Raw genomic sequence first — 19,801 nt, 5'->3', positions numbered from 1 at the left:
GCCAGTGTCATCCAGGTAGCAAATCAAAGCGATCCGGGAACACAGCTGGGTGGCACAGTGGAGAGAGCGCCAGGCCTGGAATCAGGAAGACTCATCATCCCGAGATCAAATCTGGCCTCAGACACTTCCCAGCTGTGTGACCCTGGACAAGTCACTTCACCCTGTTTGCCTCAGTTTCTTGTAAAGTGAGCTGGAGAAGAAAATGGCAAACCACTCCAGAAGCTTTGCAAAGGGAACCCCAAATGAAGTCAAGAAGAGTCAGACATGATTGAAACCACTCCACAACAAAAATAAACCTCTGACTTCAGATACAGCACTCTTTCATCCATTCGTGCTTGTGAAGTGTCAGTCACAAAGACTTCATACACGGTTCATAAGTGTGATAATCCCCCTACCAACTTTTGGCTGCTCAGTGCCAGACACTGTTCCAGGATTGCCATCATGGGGGACCCTCACCTCTAAAAAACACCTCGAGAGAGATAATCTATTCCATTTTAGACTGAGCCATGGGGCAGAGCAGACCTGGTTGAGAATTGAAGGGTGAGTACCTCTGACACGCCTCACTCCTCTAAAACTCCTGAGCTAGATCCCAAATTCTCCAACTACTGCCCTGGTCTTCAAGCAGGATGAGAAACTCATCATCTCTCCTGATGGGTCCCCCCCTTTCCCACTTGCCTCCCACCTCTTGCCCAGGGAATGATAATCAAATCAACATTGGCCCTGCTACTATGGAAGGCTGGGGCAATTTATGGGTCTGTGGTTCTGCTCAGAAGCCCCATGATGCAGAGTCCCGATCTGCCTACGTCCAAGCTTTCTTCCCTGATCACTTCTCTTCCCTCCCTCGTACCCATTCATGAATGACCCATTCTGCTTGGCTTCCTGTTCTACTCTGGCCTCCCCAGTCCATTGTGCCCTACATGCTATCATTGATCTAAAGTCTGCACCCTCTCTTCTAAAATCACTTTGTATAATATTTTCATTTAATCATGTTGTTTCTTTCCGAAAGAAGAGAAGTTCCCTGAGGACAGGAATGATGTATTTTTTTTTTCTATCTCCAGCACCTGGCATAGTGTGTGGAACTTAGCCAATGATCATTAATAAATGTTCATCAAGCTTAACTGAATCCCATGATATCAAGGCCTCTCCTGAAACAAACAAAAAAGCTGAGAATCTATTTTTAAATCTATTTATAAAGCTTCACAACCTTAAGAGGACCTCGGCACATAAATCTTTTCCAAAATGAAAAGTCAATGCTTTATCATCTTTTCATTGGCCCTCAGACAACCCATGTAAGGGCCATGTTATTTCAAGAATTTCACAGGGACCTTCCCAATTGTCCCCTCGGTGGGGAGTATGGAAAAGCTGCCTCTTCACGCCTGCATTCTTGCGGCCGGTTCAGGTCCAGCTGCCTCTCGTCCAGACCCCCCAGGAGGAAAGATTAGAAGGCAGGCAGCCGCCGAGGACACTGAACGGGGAGGAATTGTAAACATGGGGCCTTGGCCGCAAACCACAAAGGCTTTCCGTAAAGCTCGTGGGGTGGGGAAGAATCCAGCAGGGAAATCCGATGACAGGAAGAGATAATCCCAGAGAGCTGTCCCAGCAGGGAGAGTAGAGAGCTTGAAGGGCAGAGCTCTGAGTACGGGGAGAAGGCTTGAGTCATGATGGAATGACTGTCTGGGGCTTGGAGGTGTGCATTGTCTGGTGCAGGGGCTACAGGGTGAGGGGCGGGGCCAGAGGACAGCGGTTCCCAAGGTTTGAGCCTTGGCTATGCTACTGCTGGCATCACGGGGCCCTGGATGAAGGGCTGGGCTTGGAGTCAGAAAGACCTGGGTTCAAATCCCATTACTTAACTACAAAAGCCTCCCACTTAGCTTCGTGACTCTGGACAAGTTAAGGTCTCTCTGACTCTTCATTTCCTCATCTGTAAAATGCATACAATATTAGTACCTATCTCCCAGGGCTATTTAGAAAATCAAATAAGATAATATTTGTAAAGCACAATGCAAAACGTAAAGCATTATATGAGTTATTATTGTTGTTGTGTGATATATATATGAACCTTGGGTAAGGATATGTATTATGTATGTATGTATGAATACGTGTATTACCTTGGGTAAGGATATATGTGTATGTGTATGTGTATTATCTTGAGTAAGAAGAGAGATACATAGATACATATATATATGTATATATATATATATATACACACACACACACACACACACACACACACACACACACACACACACACATATATATGGAGGGAGAGAGAGAGACAGAAAGGTAGAGGTATATGTATGTATGTATGCATACACATATTACCTTGGGTAAGAATTTACATATATATGTATATGTGTATGTATGTATGTATTACCTTGGGTAATGATATGTATTATGTATGTATGTACGTATTACCTTGGGTAAGGATATGTATTATGTACGTATGTATTACCTTGGGTAAGGATATGTATTATGTATATACGTATGTATTATCTCGGGTAAGGATATGTATTACCTTGGGTAAGGATGTGTATTACGTATGTATGTGTTACCTTGGGTGAGGATGGGTATTATGTACGTGTGTGTTACCTTGGGTGAGGATGGGTATCGTGTACGTGTGTGTTACCTTGGGTAAGTATGTGTATTATGCACGTGTGTGTTATGTACGTGTGTGTTACCTTGGGTGAGGATGTGTATTATGTACGTGTGTGTTACCTTGGGTGAGGATGGGTATTATGTACATGTGTGTTACCTTGGGTAAGGATGGGTATTATGTACGTGTGTGTTACCTTGGGTAAGGATGTGTATTATGTAACGTGTGTGTTACCTTGGGTAAGGATGGGTATTATGTACGTGTGTGTTACCTTGGGTAAGGATGTGTATTATGTAACGTGTGTGTTAACTTGCGTAAGGATGTGTATTATGTACGTGTGTGTTACCTTGGGTAAGGATGTGTATTATGTATGTGTGTGTTACCTTGCGTGAGGATGTGTATTATGTACGTGTGTGTTACCTTGGGTAAGGATGTGTATTATGTATGTATGTATTACCTTGGGTAAGGATTTATCTCCCTTTTGTACTTCTTCTCGGAACTTAACATAGCATCTAACAACAGCAGCTGTTTAATAAATGTTTAGTGATTAAATGAGAGAGATTGTTCTCTCTGGGCCTCAGTTTCCTCATCTGTAAAAAGGGGTTGGACTTGATAACCTCTGGGCTCCCTTGCAGCTCTAAATGCTATGAAGCCGCTAATTCTCTGCGTGACTTTGGGGGAGTCACTGAATCTCTCTAGTTATCAGGAAGTTTTAGACAGTATCAAGAGAACTGACTCAGTGGGCAGGTAGGTGGTGCAGTGGATAGAGCTCTGGCCTCAGAGTCAGGAGGACCTGAGCTCAAATCCAGCCTCAGACACTCACTAGCTGTGTGACCCTGGGCAAGTCATTTAACCCTGTTTACCTCAGTTTCCTCATCTGTAACATGAGCTGGAGAAGGAAATGGCACAAAAACTCCAAAAAGGGTCACAAAGAGTTAGCTGTGACTGGAAAAAAAAACAACTGACTAAACTATCTCTTTTGAGCCCCATAAAAACCCTGAGAGGTAGGGTATATTATTATATATTATATGGATTAGGAAACTGATTTGCCCCAGGTAAGACACAGCTAGTAAGTGCCTGAGGCCGCATTTGAACTCAGGTCTTCCTGATTCCAGGCCCAGCGCTCTATCCACTGTACCACCAAACAACATGTAATGCCTACGTGCCTGGCTGGATTAACTATTATAACTGTTACAGTCTGGAGGCATTCACACCAGAACAACCCAAATAGTACAGAAAGCACCTGAGCTGAGATGGAAAATTAGGAATAGGAGCCCTCTGTTGGTTTTATTTTTGTCCTGCAAGTGGGTGGTCTTAGCTATGGTCACCATTTTTCTCAGATCACATGCACCATCATAGGCTTCAAAGGTTTCAAGACACCCAACAGTACCCAGCACCTCAGTGACTTTCTGATGGATAAGGGTAACACTGAAAGGGATACAGCATCCCAGGCTGACATGGCGGTCTTTGTCCGTACAAGTCTGCTGACTGGTACCATGCTCTCCATTGGCGTAAGCACATTAAGCCTTACGAGAAGCCAAAGGAAAGCCAAGAAGGCTTTGGGTGAGGCTAGACCTCCTTATATAGAAGATATCACAGGCAGAGAGCAGTGATGATAACAGCATTGACCTCTTTGGATCCAAAAGGAGGAAAGTGAAGAAACAAAGAAACTGAGAAAAGAATGTCCTGTTTGATGCAAATCAAAGAATTTTTACAAGCCTGCCATGGTGGCCAAGTCTGTCCTCTCACCGGACATAAAACCTAGGCATGACGAGAATGATATGGCAAAATTGGAGGAATGTGTCAGAAGCTTTCAGGCAGATGGCTCTGTCTGGGGACTGTCTAAACCAGAGGTGTCAAACATGCATCCCAAATGCAGCCTGAAGGGTAACTGGAAATTTAAAATAAATAAATAAAAATTCAGCACAACTTAGATAATGTTAATTCGTGTTTTTCAAAGTCAATATGTGGCCTGCAGGGATCCGTTTCTATTTTTTAATTTGAACCACTAGTCTAAACTACTTCCAATGGGATGTGATGTTGAGAAGCTTCAAATACAATATGGAGTTGACAACGATAAGGTCTGGACAGAGAGGCTGGAGGAACTGCCTTTGGACACTGTGCACAATCCATGGTTGCTGCTGCTAAGATCTGAAACCTACCATCCTTGGGTACTCATTTGAATGAAAGTATTTGCAAGCAAGACAAGCTTTTGATTTTCAAATCTTCTTAATAGAACAGGTAGATAGGATCACATTCTATTTTCCCAATCTATTAGGCAATTTTTTTAAAAAAATTACCTTCATTTCCTTCATCCTACACTGAAAATCATTTTCCCAACCTTCACTAATCACTTTTTGCCACTAAAACAATAAATCAATCCCATTCTATTCTGCCTCTGTCACTCTATCTGTTTCTGTCTCTCTGTCCATCTTTTGTCTCTCTTTCTCCCTTATTCTGTTTCTCGTTAGGTCTCCCTATCTGTGCTGGGTCTACTCACAGACTTGAACTCACTTTAATTGGCCTTCACTGGCTCTGTCTCAGACACAGGCTGGCTCACCCCTCCTTACACAATATGGTGGCCCCCTGCTCCCGGGATCTCACTGTGTTAATGGCAAACTTAGTATGGACACCTAATTAGCTTGGTCCAGGGCATCTCAGAACTCAGAGCTCAGGAGATGCTCCAGCCTCAGCCTCCCAAGCAGGAAAATTACAGGTGTACCACACCATCTGGCCCATCATTTAAAAAGAAATGGAAGTAGGGGTAGCTAGATGACGCAGTGGATAAAGTTCTGGCCTTGGAGTCATGAGGAACTGAATTCAAATCCAGCCTCAGATACTTGACACTTACTAGCTGTGTGACCCTGGGCAAGTCACCTAACCCTGACTGCCTCACCAAAAAGCAAAAAAAAAAAAAAGTGGAAGAAATTTACAGAAAGAAAAGTTTGAATGATTACAATGTGAAAGTCAGAGGCTGTGTGGTGTAATAGAGAGCGCAGTAGGCTGAGAGAACTGTCTGCCTGCTTCCCACACTTCCTACCTCTCAAGTAATTCCCCTAGGGCTTACCTACTAAGTCATAGAGGGCTTACAATCTACAGTGGTGGAGGAAGTGTCCATGCTGGGAGTATCCACACTGACAAAATCACAGATTCTTTGGGCATCATGTGGAAGAGAGATGCTCTTCTTGGAGCCAGAATGCAGAATGAGAACTCACAAAAAGAGTGAAAGTTACAAAGGGGCAGATTTAGGACTGAAAGCAGGAAAAACTTCCTCACACTTAGGGCTGCCCCAGAGTAGCATGGGCTGTCTGGGAAGAGTGCAGATACCTTTACTGGAGGTCTTCAGGCGATGGCTTAGCGGCAGAAAGTTGGATATCAGTAATATGTAAGTAGCAAATGAGTGTCAAACATATGAGTATCAAACCATGACTGATGATCCTTTGGAAGCAGCCAATCAATCACTTCAAAATCTACCTAAACTGTACTTTATCTAGGCTGTATCCCTCCATCTTGTCCAGAAAACATTGAAAAACTGTGTAAAATGCTTTGCTAAAACAGAGGTAAGCCCCTTTGATCAAATTCTGAATTAGAGGGAGGGGAGACAGAAGGAGAGCAGGAGAAAATTTGGAACTCAAAATTGTAAAAATAAAAAAAGTTTAAATTGTATTATATATAATTGGGAAAAATTAAGATTAAAATATAGGTAAGCCACTTTTATGAAATTGCTTGCCTTCTTAATGAGAGGTGGGAAGAGGGAGAGTAGGAGAAAAATTGGAACTCAAAATTGTAAAAAAAAAAAAGTTAAATCTTTTTATATATATATAATTGGGAAAAATAAAAAATTAAAACCAAAATATAGGTAAGACAAATTAAACCTCTCATCTACCAATCTGGCAAAAAGAGGCATCTGGGCAGCACAGTGCCCAGAACACTGGGCCTGGAGTCAGGAAGACTGGAGTTCAAATGCTCCCTTAGTCACTAACTAACTGTGTGACCCTGGGTAAGTCACTTAACCATTCTCAGCTTCAGTTTCCTCATCTGCAAAATGGAGACCCTATTAGCACCTGCCACACAGGTGAGGATCAAATGAGATAACATTTGGAAAGAATTTTGCAAACCTTAAGGCACTAGTTTAAATAATCATATTACTTAAAAATAAAAATTTAACATAATAAAATTGTTTTTAAAACAAATTAATGCTAGCTATTAATCTTACAAAAAAAGGAGATGGGATTAATCTGACAGGATCTGCTCTTGATGAGGCAGTGTTATTTTTTATTATCGTTGTTAGTACATAATAATGCATTCTAGGATTTTGCCAAGAGTCAAAGCGAAGCTCATTGGCTTATACTCCGCAGACCTGCTTCTTTTTTGAAGGACAGGGCAATATTTGGCCATTTCCAGTCTGGGGCAGTTCAGCCACTGCCGCTCTTTTAGGTATCCTGGGATGTTGTTTCCTGGACCTGGTGACTTGAACTTATCCAGAATGATTAGATGCTCTCTTAACATCTCCTTACTCCGAAATGCCTTCCCGCTAGGAGGAAATAAAGGGAGAATTTGGGAAACAGTTCACAAGCCTGGAAGGGAAACATGATGTAGTCGTGATGGGACACTCCGATAATCCAGACATCTGCTGGAGCTCTCTGTCTCTCTCTCTGCCAAAAGCCGAACAACTAATAAATGGCTCCTTGATTTGTGTTAATGAAAATGTCATTCTCCAAAAGGTGCAGCAGCTAGTACGAGGAAATTCTGCACTGAATCTCATTCTCATTAACAGGGAAGGACGAGGGGCAAGGGGTGAAAAGGATGGGAACACCGGAGGGAAAATGACCACTGCCACTTAGAATTTGTGATGAAGACGAAGAGTATAATCTGACATAAAAACAACTGTGACTTGGGTTGAGTTAAGAGAGGCATTCTTTCTTTCTTTTTTTTGCTTTTTTGATGAGGCAATCAGGGTTAAGTGACTTGCCTAGGGTCACACAGCTAGTAAGTGTCAAATGCCTGAGGCTGTATTTGAACTCAGGCCCTCCTGACTCCAAGGCCAGAGTGCTATCCACTGTGCCACCTCACTGCCCCAAGAGGGGCACTATTTCCAGGGATAAGGAGGTGGCCATCCAGCAGGGCTCTGCCCTTCTCAGAACATGTGTGAAATACTATTCAGCCCTGGGCACTGATCAGCTGTTTGTGTTCTGACCAGTGTTCTCGAGGACCCCTCTTCAGCCACTCACCATCCCAGCTGTCCTCCTCTGGAGGACCGATCCAGCTGATCGGTGGAAGGAAATGGGGCTGGGTAATCCGGAGAAGACTCAGGGGCTAAATGATAGCTGACTTCAAGTGTCCTAAGGGGCATCCTGTAGAAAAAGGACGGGGCTTATCTTGATTAACTCAAGAGGACAGAGCTAAGAACAACAGAAATCACACAGAGGCAGACTGGCATCAGGATAAGCTTCCTAACCATCAGAGTCATCCTGGCGGGAACCGGCTGCTTCAGGCCCCCCTCGACAGAGGTCTGGATGACCGCTCGTTGAGCATTTGGTGGAAGGAGGGGTCCTTTTGACTATGGATTAAACTAGATGGCCACTGAGGGCCTTCCAGCTCTCAAATTCAGTGATGTTTTTCTTAGGTTTCAAGTCCTTATTAGCCATTTTTGTTCTGCCCTGTTCAGGTCAAAAATTATTCTCCTTGGAAAAGAAAACAGTGGAAATAATAATAATGGACTGATTGTTCCTTCTCTCCACTCGTTAGTTCTCATCATCCCACCTACCCTGAATGGGGGTCCCATTCCTTCTTTTGAGCTGTTTTTTCCCAAAATAATTTAAAGAAAGACAAACCCTTTTTTCTATCCTTACGGCCTTTCTTAGTTCATTCTGAGCTTTAGCACTGGACCCTCTTCTTATAAGACTATGCCATTCTTTCATATTCATCTTCTGTTACCATACCTTGTTTCTACATTTGGCCTATCTCTTCCTAAATTTAAATCAGTCAGCAGGTTCTCTGTTCATCTAGTTACATCAGTCTCATTAGACGAGTAATCCTCCCTCTTCCTCTCTGTGCATCTGTTCACCTCAGTCTCATTAGACAATTAATCCCCCCTTTTCCTCGGAGAGGGAATTGTTTCTCTCTGTCTTCAGAATTTCCCTCTTGTGAGAATCGCATCCTTCCTGGGTGTACTTCCCCTATAAAATGCTAATCAAGGGGATGGAAGGGAAAAGTGGGGTTATTAGTGCTTACTGTGTGCTGAGCCCTGGAGGATACACATACGAGGTGACAGCTTGAGGGAAGATGGGAAAGCCAGGTGGTCCTTATAGTGCAGGAGACAAGTCCTTAGAGCACTATGGCGGGCTAAATTTTTTTAATGCTTTAGGGGAGGACAAGAGCAGGACAGATGGCGTGGCCTTGGTGAATCTAAGGAGAAACAGGAAGTAGGGCAGAGTGTTTCCAACTAATAACTTTTGGGAAATTGGTAGTGAGTCCAAGGGTTGTATGGAAAAGAGTTCTGGGTTAGGGTGTATGGTGAGTCAGTATCTAGATGGAAAGGGCAATCCAGCACCTTCTGGGACCTGGGCAGTGAAGGCTAGGACAGAGGAAAGGGAGGTCCCCATTCTATTTTTCTGAACCTTCTGAAACCCGCTTTCCTAAAAACCTCCAGTAAATGTCATCTGACATTTGGCTTTAGTCTCCTCTATCAAAAGACGGAATGGGTCAGTCAATAAACAAGTAGTCACTACGTGACAGGCACTCTGCCAAGTGTTCGGGATACACAGAAAAGGGAAAACAATGTCCCTGCCTTCAGGGAGCTTACACTCTAATAGAGGAAAGAGAATGTAAATAACTATACACACACAAGATATATGCAGGGCAAATGGAAGTCACTTTTGGAGGAAAGCTCTAGCAGTAGGGGGGACTGCTTACAGAGGAGGGAGTTTAAGCTGAGTGTTGGATGAATCCAAGGATGCCAGGAGGCGGAGGTGAGGATGGACAGTATCCTGAGCACTGAGGACGGCCAGGGAGACTAACAGGGGAAGGGAATGGGGAGATGGAGTGCTTTGTGAAGAAGAAAGCCAGTGTCACAGGATCACGGAGAAAGTATAAGAAGACTGGAAAGGGAGGAAGGGGCCAGGACTTAGAGGGCTTTAAATTCCAGAGGATTTTAAATTTGATCCTGGACATGATTACTGGACATTACCAAGGAGCAGAGTCAGACCTGAGCTGAATGGAGAATGGACCAGAGTGGAGAGAGACCCGTGGCAGGCAGGCCCACCAGCAGCTCGTTCAATAGCCCAGGTGTTAGGTGATGAGGGGCTGGGCCTGGGTGGGGCAGAGTCAGAGGAGAGATGTTACAAAGCTGAACTAGACAGGCCTTGGCAACAGCCTGAATGTGGGAGGTGAGAGAGTGAGGATTCCAGGGTGCTACTGAAGTTTTCATTTCCACTCTCTCCCACTCTCCACTCTCTCAACTAGTTCTTCCTTATTGGTGAGAACCAGGTCCCCTATGACCCTGAACAAGCCCCTTCTCCCATCTGAACCTCAGTTTCCTTCTCTGTATAAAACACAGATAAAAATCCTAAAATGCCTTATTCACGCTGATTATTACCATTATTACTATTGTTGATGATAATCATGATTCCTCCAACTTTTGAATCAGGAAATTATCATTAAGGTTGAGCCAAGAAATTTTCAGTTGTGCTTTTAGCAGAGACAAAATGCCAGAGGATGCTGGAATAAATTAAAGTCCTTCCACTCCCATCTAGTAGCGACTAGACTGGCTCCATGATAGGCTTGTGATCTATTTTCTGAACTCCTCATCTATTTCCTCTCTCTGCCCAGGAGATCTGTAGGAAACTCTCATGACAATATCACGTCTGTCTTCGACTCTCTTGATCTTTATCCAAATACTCTCCATCATATTTTCCCCCACCAGCCCCAGGATTTTCTCATATTAATTTTCTCTTCTTAAAATAAAACGACACTCTCCCACACTCCCCCATTGCCCATCCCTTTTTATGTACCCTTTTCCTTTTGGACACATTCCACCCTTCTGAAGCCATGGGTGCCATCCCACCAAGTCCCAGTGCTTCACTCTGAGGTTCAATTTCCTCTCTTGCACGAGGACATCTAATTCACCTTACTTGCTCCTCATGCTTTGTGCATTTACCTGCAGAAATCAGTGGCCATAATTGTCAAGGCCAGTTCCTTTCTTGATTTTGATCTCTTGTGACTTTCTAAGCCTAAGAATAATAATGAAAATAACAATAGCTAACATTTATACAGCACCTACTATGTGCCAGGCAGTGTGCTAAGCATTTTACAATTATTATCCCGTTTGAGCCTCACAACAACTCTTGGAGGTAGGTGCTATTCTTATCCCAATTTTACAGATGAGCAAACTGAGACAAACAGAGGTTAAGTGACTTGTCCAGGGTCATACTGTTAGCAAGTATCCAAGGCCATATTTGAACTCATCTTTCTGTTACCTAGTAGTTATTCCTTGTGGTGTCAGCTCCCCAACTCTCCAATCTCAGTCTGATTCTCTTTTGATTATATTTTCAAAACTCTAGGCACATACAATTTTTACCAACCCTCATTAGGTTCACTCGGTCCAGAGCCAAACACGGCGATATTCTTCACACTCTGGAGCTCATTACTTTGGATCTCACTTTAGCCTTTCAGAAGGTCTTTAAACCTTAATTCATTCCAGTCTACAGTGGGTAAGCCAAGATCAGTTTTTCCTTCACCTTTCGGAGAAGCGACGCAGATAGCTTGGGAACGTTGGGCTCGAATCCGAGCTCTGACTCTTAATAGCCGAGTGACCCTATATAAACCCTATCACCTTTCTGAGTCTCAGTTACTTCTCAGAGCATCAAAGTTCTCAAAGCAACTCCCTGACCACTCCCTTCACAGAAAGTCATCCAGGATTTGACCTAGAGCTGGAAGCTACTTAGAGGTCACCTAATCTAATGGTCTCAGATTCAAACCAGAAGCAGATCTTTGCAGGCACCTTTTGGCTTAGGAAACCACGAATTAACATTATCCATGTCTCCTTGCATTTTTATTTCGCTAAAGATGTCCTGATTACAGTTTAATCTGGTTCAGCCTTCATGCCCAGTTTGACACCTCTGACAATCTCCTCATTTTCTCTCAAGGCCAGAGAAGATAAGTGTCCTCCCCAAGGTCACACAGCTAGTAAGTTTCTAAGGTGGGATTTGAACCCTGGTCATAGAATCATAGATCTAGAACTAGAAGGGACCTTAGATGCCATCCAACCCCACATCCTTATTCTACAGAATTAAAAAATGAGGTCTAGAAAAGTGAAGTGACTCACCCAAGTTCACACAAATAAATAGGTACCAAAAGCAGGATTTGAACCCAGGTCTTTGGACTGCCACTCCAATATTCCTTCTATTGTACCGCGCTATGGATTGGAAATATATTCTGTTTTAGTGTTGGTGCTGAAGGCATTATTTCTGGATAACTACTTATCCAGATACATAACTTATATAACTGGATAACTAGAGACTACTTAGAATCATACTCTTGGAATTAGAAGGAACCTTAATAGAAAGCCAGGAAATTCCCATTCTTTTTAAAATTTAGATTTCAAGTTATGAACTAAACCATCAAATACACACAAAATAATTACATTCTTGGAAGAGAACACTTATTGGAAATTCTGTTTCCTTTTCCTTCCTCAAAAACCTTGAATTAATCCAATCCAGAAGTTCATTTCTTCTCCCTGTACAGAAGGAGCTCACGGCCACTAGCTTTCTGGAGATTGCTTAAGCTTGTTGGTCAGGCTTACCTCAGACCAGTCCCTTTGCCTCCTCATGTCCTGATGGGTATTAGGGCCCAATGACCTCCTGCAGGGTGCTCTCCCAAAGACTCCCACATTAATGAAATCACAAGCTGCTGAGGTACGGTTAAGCTATGTTAATGCAGTAGGATGTCCCCAGTTAGAAATGTTGGCAATGTGTGCTTGCAACACCCAGCTACCACAAGGTTCGGAGGTAAAATAACTGGGCCATCGATCACAGAGCTGGTAACTACTGAAGGTGGAATTTTAACCCAGGTTTCCTTGACTTGGATTCTATCCAGTATGCCTCACTTGCCTGGCAGCCCCAGTTACTGGATACTTCACAGTGATCTGGGCTCCTAGGGATGGTATCTAATATTGAGACTCTCAGGGCTCAGAGGACCCAATTCTTTCATTTTGCAAAAGAAAATACTGAAGTCCAGAGAGGTTAAGTGGTTTGCCTAAGGTCACACAGCTAGTAAGTATCGGATGTAGGATTGGAACTCAGATCTTGCTAGGCATTGTAGTACAGTGGAATCAGAGGGCCTGGGTTTGAGCCCCCCCTCTGAAGCTTTCTATCTGTGTAACCTTGAGCAAGTCATTCAAATTCCCTGGGCCTCAATTTCCTTATTTGTAAAATGAGGGAATTGGACTAGAGGCCTGTGATGCCCCTTCCAGTCTCCCATCTATGATCCCATGACTCCAAGTTCAGCAGTCTCTCCATGACACCATCCAGCTGCTGATACATGACTTAGAGAGACAGGTGAAAAGCTGGCTACCATTGACCAAACTCTCTTTTTCTATCCATAGGCCCCTCTTGAGAAAAACACAGATGGCCTGAGATCACTGAAAAGATAGCACGCTCCATGACAGGAGTCACATAGGAGTTTTATAAGTAGCTCATAAGTCAACTGTCTTCAGGACAGCTAGCTACTTCCCCAAATTCCTCTCTTCTCCCTTGAGGCCTCAGAAAATCTAAACCCTGCTTTAAACTAGCCATCTTTTCCACAGTTGAAGCTGAATGGGGTGTGAAGGCAAAGGAATCATTTTGGGTTGCATTTCCCATCTGTTCTTTCTTGGATGAAGTCATGAAAAGAGCATACAGGGATAATAAGGCCCAAGGAGTGGGGGCAGGGTGGTGGGGGAGGGAGGGAGCAGAGTAAGAGGAGTTGGGGGGCAGGCAACTCTCCAAGTTGAAGGAACATCCATCCTGAGCCCAGGAAAGAGGCTGTGGACATCAAGATCATCTTTATGTCATTTCTGATCCTGGAAACAAACAATGGGGCTGCCTCTCCTCCCCCCACAAAGGGTCCCATCTCACAATTGTTACTGCTGGGTCATCTGTTTAGTGAGCACATCAAAGCCCCCAGTGGCGTCTGTGATCCATGACAACCCTCCAACTCCAAACACCCATCATGGAGCCGGCAGCGACAAGGCCACTCCCTGACCGAGCTCACAGAAGGTGGTGATGTAGGCAATGTCCATGGCTGTCCCAGCAGCCCTCATAGCCATCAGGAAGCCAAGAGAAGGGTCAGACTTGTTTAACCTCCCTGGGGTAAGAGCCAACATAGCTTGATATTGGGTTGCGTGGGACTTCTGTGAAGACAAAGTCAAAGGTGTCGGTAACACTGGTTCTCTAGGGACTTTCCACCACTCAGTCCCTTAAAGGGTAGAGCCTCCTGTTCTTCCTCCCCATGCTTTGCTTCTTAAATGGTGAGGGGGCTTGACAGCGCCCAAAATGATGTCAGAGAGCAGTGGGGAAAAAGAACGTGGTACTATGAGAAAAGACCACTCACTGGTCTTGGCATTGGAAGAGCTGAATGAGAAACCTACTTCTGCTAAGGTACCTGGTATGGGACTGTGGTTCTGAGAGCTAAAAACCAGAAAAGGGCCCAGGAAGGGAATGAAGGCTGGCATGAGCCCCTGCACAAAATGGAGGCTCACACCAATGGGAGAAGGGGTGATCCTTCCAGGGGGAAGCTCCAGGTTAGAAAGGCCTCAGGGATAGTTGGACATTCCAGGTGAGGAGGCCCCGGGGGCTGAGGGAAGCTGCAGAAGGAAACAGTATGGTTCGCAAGTCTGGGAACCGGTATGGGATGAAGGAGGCCTGGGCACCTCCATAAAAGGGGGCTTCCAGGAGGGAGATGGCAGATAAGGGTAAGACCTTACCCAGGAATTTTCCAGGTTGAACAAGAAGAGCTATTAAGGGTATACAGGCCCCTTTTCATCAATAGTCTCCTTGGGGCATAGATCAAGCAGTAGAATCCATAGGTCAAGGGCATGGGCACTTTCTTTGTACAATCCTATTTCTTTCCTAAATGGTTATACTAATTCACAAGTCCACCAACAATGCATTTCCACACCCTTCCAAGACTAACTATTCCCATTTCGTATCTCTATTAATTTATAAGGCGTGAGAGGAAACCTAAGAGCAGCTCTTTCACTTTACAGATAAGGAAACTGAGGCCCACAGAAGTCAGGTGACTTGTCCAAGTTTACCTAAGCAGGAAGTAGCAAAGCTGGGACATGGAGCTATGTTCTTAGAGTCTATATTCATTGGGTTGCACCCACTTTACAGAGCTAGAGCTGAACTACCGAATGAGGAAAACAGGGCCCAGAGGAGATATACAACTTCTTAAAGGGTACCCCACAGGGGGTGTCAGAGGTAGGATTTGAACCCAGATCCTGGCTCCAGAGCCAATGTTCTGTACCATCTTGCCTCCTTTTCAGCTTTAGAGTTTGTTTTTTTTAAAAAAACAGCAGAAAAGGAAACTTTTTTCTTATCAATTCCAGGGTACCTGGTTCGAATCCTGTCTCAGACACTTATGAGTAGCATAAACACAAGACATGAAGATGTCACCATCCCTTTGAATCTTGAGTTTCTATTCTGCAAAATGAGAATGATGTCATTTTTACTCTGTACCTTTCAGGAAAAGGAAGCTTCTTTGCAATCCCTATGTGGTACAGTGGAAAGCGCAGGAGGATTTGAGTTCAAATCCCAACTCTGATGCTACTAGTATGACTTTGGACAAGTCGTTTCTCCCTTTAGGGACTCAGTTTCTACATGTGTAAAAAGAAGATGGGGGTTTGGGGGAGGGGTGGGGAAGGAGAACCTCTGAGCCTTTCTGGCTCTGTCTGTGAGCCTATAAGAAATGTGTTAAGATGATGACTATTATCCACGTCCTCCAGAGGGAGGAATTATAAAAATCCCCCACTTCATGTCTCCATCCTGGTTTCTGTGCCAGAAAAGCCATAAAATATAAATAAATATAGTGTCACCCTCATTTTCCAGATGGGAGTATTTGACTTGCCTAAGGCCAGAGAACCAGACAGGAGTGGAAATGAGCCCTTCAGCCCAGGCTGCTCTCTGGACCCCGCTTCACATCCAGCCTGGGAAGTGAGTAAGAGATCACACCCAAAGCATTTTTCATGTAATCCTTGTTCCTCGTCCCACTCTGTGCTGGGCTAAAGAGGGAGAAATCCTAGGAGAGCCTTGAATGACAGGTTCATGCCCCCAGTCACTGGCTGCAGGAGGAAAGAGGGCAGGCCCACAGTAATGGGGAGCAAGGAGATAGGGGGGCACAGGAGAGATCCAGGTAGGGTGGTATACAGCACTTTCAAGTTTACAAAACACTTTCCAAATGCCTTCTCATTTGACTTGCACAAAAGCTCTAGGAGCCCCTATTTTACAGGTGAGAAAACAGAATCAGACCAAGATTTAAGTGATTTACCAATGCTCATATGGCTAGCTAAGTAGCTGAGGAAGGATTTGAATTCAGGTCTTCCCGACTCTGGGTCCAGCCCTCTAGATGTTACATGACCTACATGCCTGGTATCAGAACAGAAGGTGCTGAAGCATTTATTAAGTACCTACTATTTTTCATTCACCAAGGGATGTGCTAGGCAGACAAAGACAAGAACAAAACAGCCCCAGTCTTCAAGGAGTTTCCTTCCTTCCTTCTTTCCTTCCTTCCTCCCTCTCTCTTTTCCTCTCTTCCTTCCTCCCTTTATCTCTCCATCCCCCACTCTCTCTTTCCCTTCCTCCCTCCCTCTCTTTCTCTTTCCTTTCCTTCCTTTCCCTTCCTTCCTTCCTTCCTTCCTTCCTTCCTTCCTTCCTTCCTTCCTTCCTTCCTTCCTTCCTATCTTCCTTCCTTCCTTTCCCTTCCTTCCTTCTTCCCTCTTTCTTTCCCTTCCTTCATTTCTCTTCCTTCCTTCCTCTTTCTTCTTTCCTTTCTCCCCCTCTCTCTTTCTTTCCCTTCTCCCCCTCTCTCTTTCTTTCCCTTCCTTCCTCCATTTCTCTTCCTTCCTTCCTCTTTCATCCTTCCTTCACTTCTTTCCTTTCCTTCTTTCCTCCTTCCCTCTCTTTCTCTCTTTTTCTTCCTTCCTTCCTTCATTCATTTCTCTTCCTTCCTCTTTCTCTTCCTCCTTCCCTCCCTCTCTCTCTTTCTCTTTCTTTCTCTTCCTTCCTTCTTTCCTTCATTTCTCTTCCTTTCTTCCTCTTTCTTCCCTCCCTCCCTCCCTCTCTCTCCCTTCTTTCCTTCCTTCTTTCCTCCCTCCCTCTCTCCCTCTTTCTTTCCTTTCCTTTCCTTTCCTTTCCTTTCCTTTCCTTTCCTTTCCTTTCCTTTCCTTTCCTTTCCTTTCCTTTCCTTTCCTTTCCTTTCCTTTCCTTTCTTTATAATTTCATCCATACACAGCAATCCTGGTAAGAAAACTCCCTTCACCAATGCAGATCAGTACTAGCTCTGTGGCTTAAAGGCTCCAAGAGCTGCCTGGTGCCCTAAGAGGTTATGTGACTTGCCCAGAGTCACACTGCCAGGATGTGTCAGAGATATAAATCGTGTTTTGCTGATTCTGAGGCCTGCTCTCCCTCCAACAGGCCATGACTTCCTCCATCTCACCTTTTGGCAAGTGAGGCTGTGACGGACCTTGACCAATGCAGTTGAGTGTATCCTGGACGGGGAGGAGGGGTGAGCAGGGATTAAGTGGAACGGTTGGGCTGCTCCAAGAACATCCATTTATCAGCCCAGCATCCCCTGCTCTTTTGGGCTTGTAAGCCTGGATCATTGGATGAAATGGAGCGAGGAGCCAGTCCAACAACTACAGGTCCCCGCAGGGGCTCGCGTTCTGACAACTTCATTCCCCACGATGTTAAAGGCCCAGGCCCCTGTCTCTTCAGAATCCACCAGGAAAACGTATTCCTTCCCGAGGCTGCTCCTTGCCAGACAAGCTGGGGGAGGCAGAAGCTGCCAGACTCAGCCTGGAGGAGGGAGCTGGATTCCTGTCCCGGCACAAAGGAACAGCAAACCCCAGTCCTCTGCCTGTTTCACAAAACATGACAAACGCACCATCCTGGAGAGGCTGCCCAAGCCCGGGGCCAAAGGCTCCCCTGGCCAGCTTTGCTGAGCCCAGCCTCGCACGACTTTAGAGCATCGATCCGTCACACGGAGCGCTTTCTGGGTGTGCCCCCACGGCCTGACGCGCCCCACAAAGCCCGCACGCTTCGGCATCCAAAGCGGTGACCCAGCGGACCGTCTTGATATTGTATCAACCATTCTTGCCGAGCCCCAGAAGGCCCGCTCGCTTCTGTGACGCCGGCGAAGGCTGGGGCCCGGCCTGGAACCGCGACAGAGAAAACAAATCAGGCTCTTGGCTCTGGAGAGTACCTGGCCTCGCACCGTGCTGTGTCTCTGAGCCTGGGCCATTCCAAACATGAATGGTCGGAGGAGTGGAGAACTCAGGGCAGGGGGGATCCTGGGGGGGAGGGTCAGTGCTCCATGAAGACAGGAGAGGCCACCACAAAGACCAGGAACACCAGGCAAGTCGGGCAAGACTGTCTAGAAGGGGGCATCCCCCCCCCACTTAATAATAAAGGAAGGAATCATTTATTAATCACCTACTATGTGTCAAGCACTTTATAAATATTATCTCATTTGATCTTCACAACAACCCTAGGAGGCGGATGCTGTTACCACCCCCATTTTACAGCTGGACAAACTGAGGCAGGCAGGTGAAGTGACTTGTCCAGGGTCACACAGCTAGTAAGTGTCTGAAGGCAGATCTGAACTCTAAGGACAGCTCTCTCCACCGCGTCACCTAGCTGTCTCTAGCAATTAAGCCCTGACATATACCTTCTCATTTAATCCTCACAACCACTTTATGAGGGGGAGGTGCCATTATCATCCCCATTTTGCAGAGGAGAATATTGAGGTTCAGGGTGGTTAAATGATCTGTCCAGGGTCCCACAGCGAGTAATCATCTGAGGTGGGATTTGAATCCAGGACTCCCTGACACCAGGGTCAACACAACTACAAGATAGAGGTTTGGGAGGTAGGAAGGATACCGTGAGAAGTCAGTTCATCCATCCATCCCTTCCATCCCCATCCCCTGCCACCTCAAGTTAACAAGCATTTATAAAGCTCCTGCTATGTGCCAGGCACTGTGCTAAGCCCTGAGGATACAAAGAAAGCCCCCTCCCCACAAAAGTCCTTCTCCCAAGGACCTCACAGCCCAGTGGGTTCACAGCACCGTGCCAAACAACCGTTGACAGAGAGAATCCTTCTGAGAGGCACCAAGGTGTCCTAGAGCAAACAGGAGGGAGAACTGGCCCTGCTTCCGACGCTGACTAGGAGTCTCTCTGAGCCTTAGTTTCCCCATCTAGGGATTTTATTATCCCCAGGAGAATGGCCACAATAAAAGTACCGGACTCCGCAGGGTTGTTAGAGCAATCCAATGAGGAATACGTTTTGTAAACCTTAAATCACAACAAAATGTGAGTTGAAACAATTCTTCCCTCCGGCCTCTGGAGCTGAGATTTCCCAGCCTCCCAAAGAAATGCCCGGGCCAAGCTGAATGCCAGGCATGTGTGTTTGTCCCCTGACTAATAGACCAGGCCTCTCAAACCTGGAAAGACTGTATCAGTGGATTTGGGTATCAGTTCAGCTCGATGCGACTCCTTATTTATTACCTACTATTTCAAGACATCGGCTGGTGGGAAAAGAGAAGAGGAAATCACTAACACCCTCCTGGCAATGGCTGGCTGGCCTCCAAGAATCCCCCAGTGGGTCAAAAGCAACTTCAGCCTTGAGAGGAATGTTTGTTCAAACGGGATAAGCTTTGGAAAAAGGCCAGGCCGACCCAGGCAGAAGAACTCGATGATTAATGAGATGTAAGAGGTGAGGGAGGGATGTCTGTCCCATCAGCTTCTCTAGCTCTGCATCCAAGAGAACTCATTCTCTGCGGCCCTAAGCCAGCTCCTCCCCCAAACTCCCCTGGTCCTTCCAGGTTTGAAACCCTGGAGTCAGCCTTGGCTCCTTCCTTACCTTTAGCAGGTGTTGGTGGCCCCTAAAACCCAGCGAAGTGGTGAAGTAGACTGACCACTGGACCCGGAGTCGGGAAGACCGGAGTCCAAATCCACC

At 45.4% G+C, this 19,801-nt stretch overlaps 1 protein-coding gene and 1 long non-coding RNA gene across 2 annotated transcripts in view; one reads left to right on the top strand and one right to left on the bottom strand.

Annotated features, from left to right (window-relative positions):
- Positions 1 to 19,801, bottom strand: part of MEGF6 (multiple EGF like domains 6) — a 370,100-nt gene that overhangs the window by 149,961 nt on the left and 200,338 nt on the right.
- On the top strand, positions 13,762 to 18,271 carry LOC110200292 (uncharacterized). Its single transcript, XR_002322216.2, has 3 exons — positions 13,762 to 13,941; positions 15,679 to 15,783; positions 17,263 to 18,271. It is a non-coding gene; the product is annotated as an uncharacterized LOC110200292 (long non-coding RNA).

Source organism: Phascolarctos cinereus, unplaced genomic scaffold (assembly GCF_003287225.1).
Source record: "Phascolarctos cinereus isolate Bilbo 61053 unplaced genomic scaffold, phaCin_HiC Scaffold_726;HRSCAF=1367, whole genome shotgun sequence".
In the NCBI taxonomy this organism is placed as follows: Eukaryota; Metazoa; Chordata; class Mammalia; order Diprotodontia; family Phascolarctidae; genus Phascolarctos; species Phascolarctos cinereus.
Note: the sequence above shows the minus strand (reverse complement) of the source record. Positions and strands in the feature narration are given on the sequence as shown.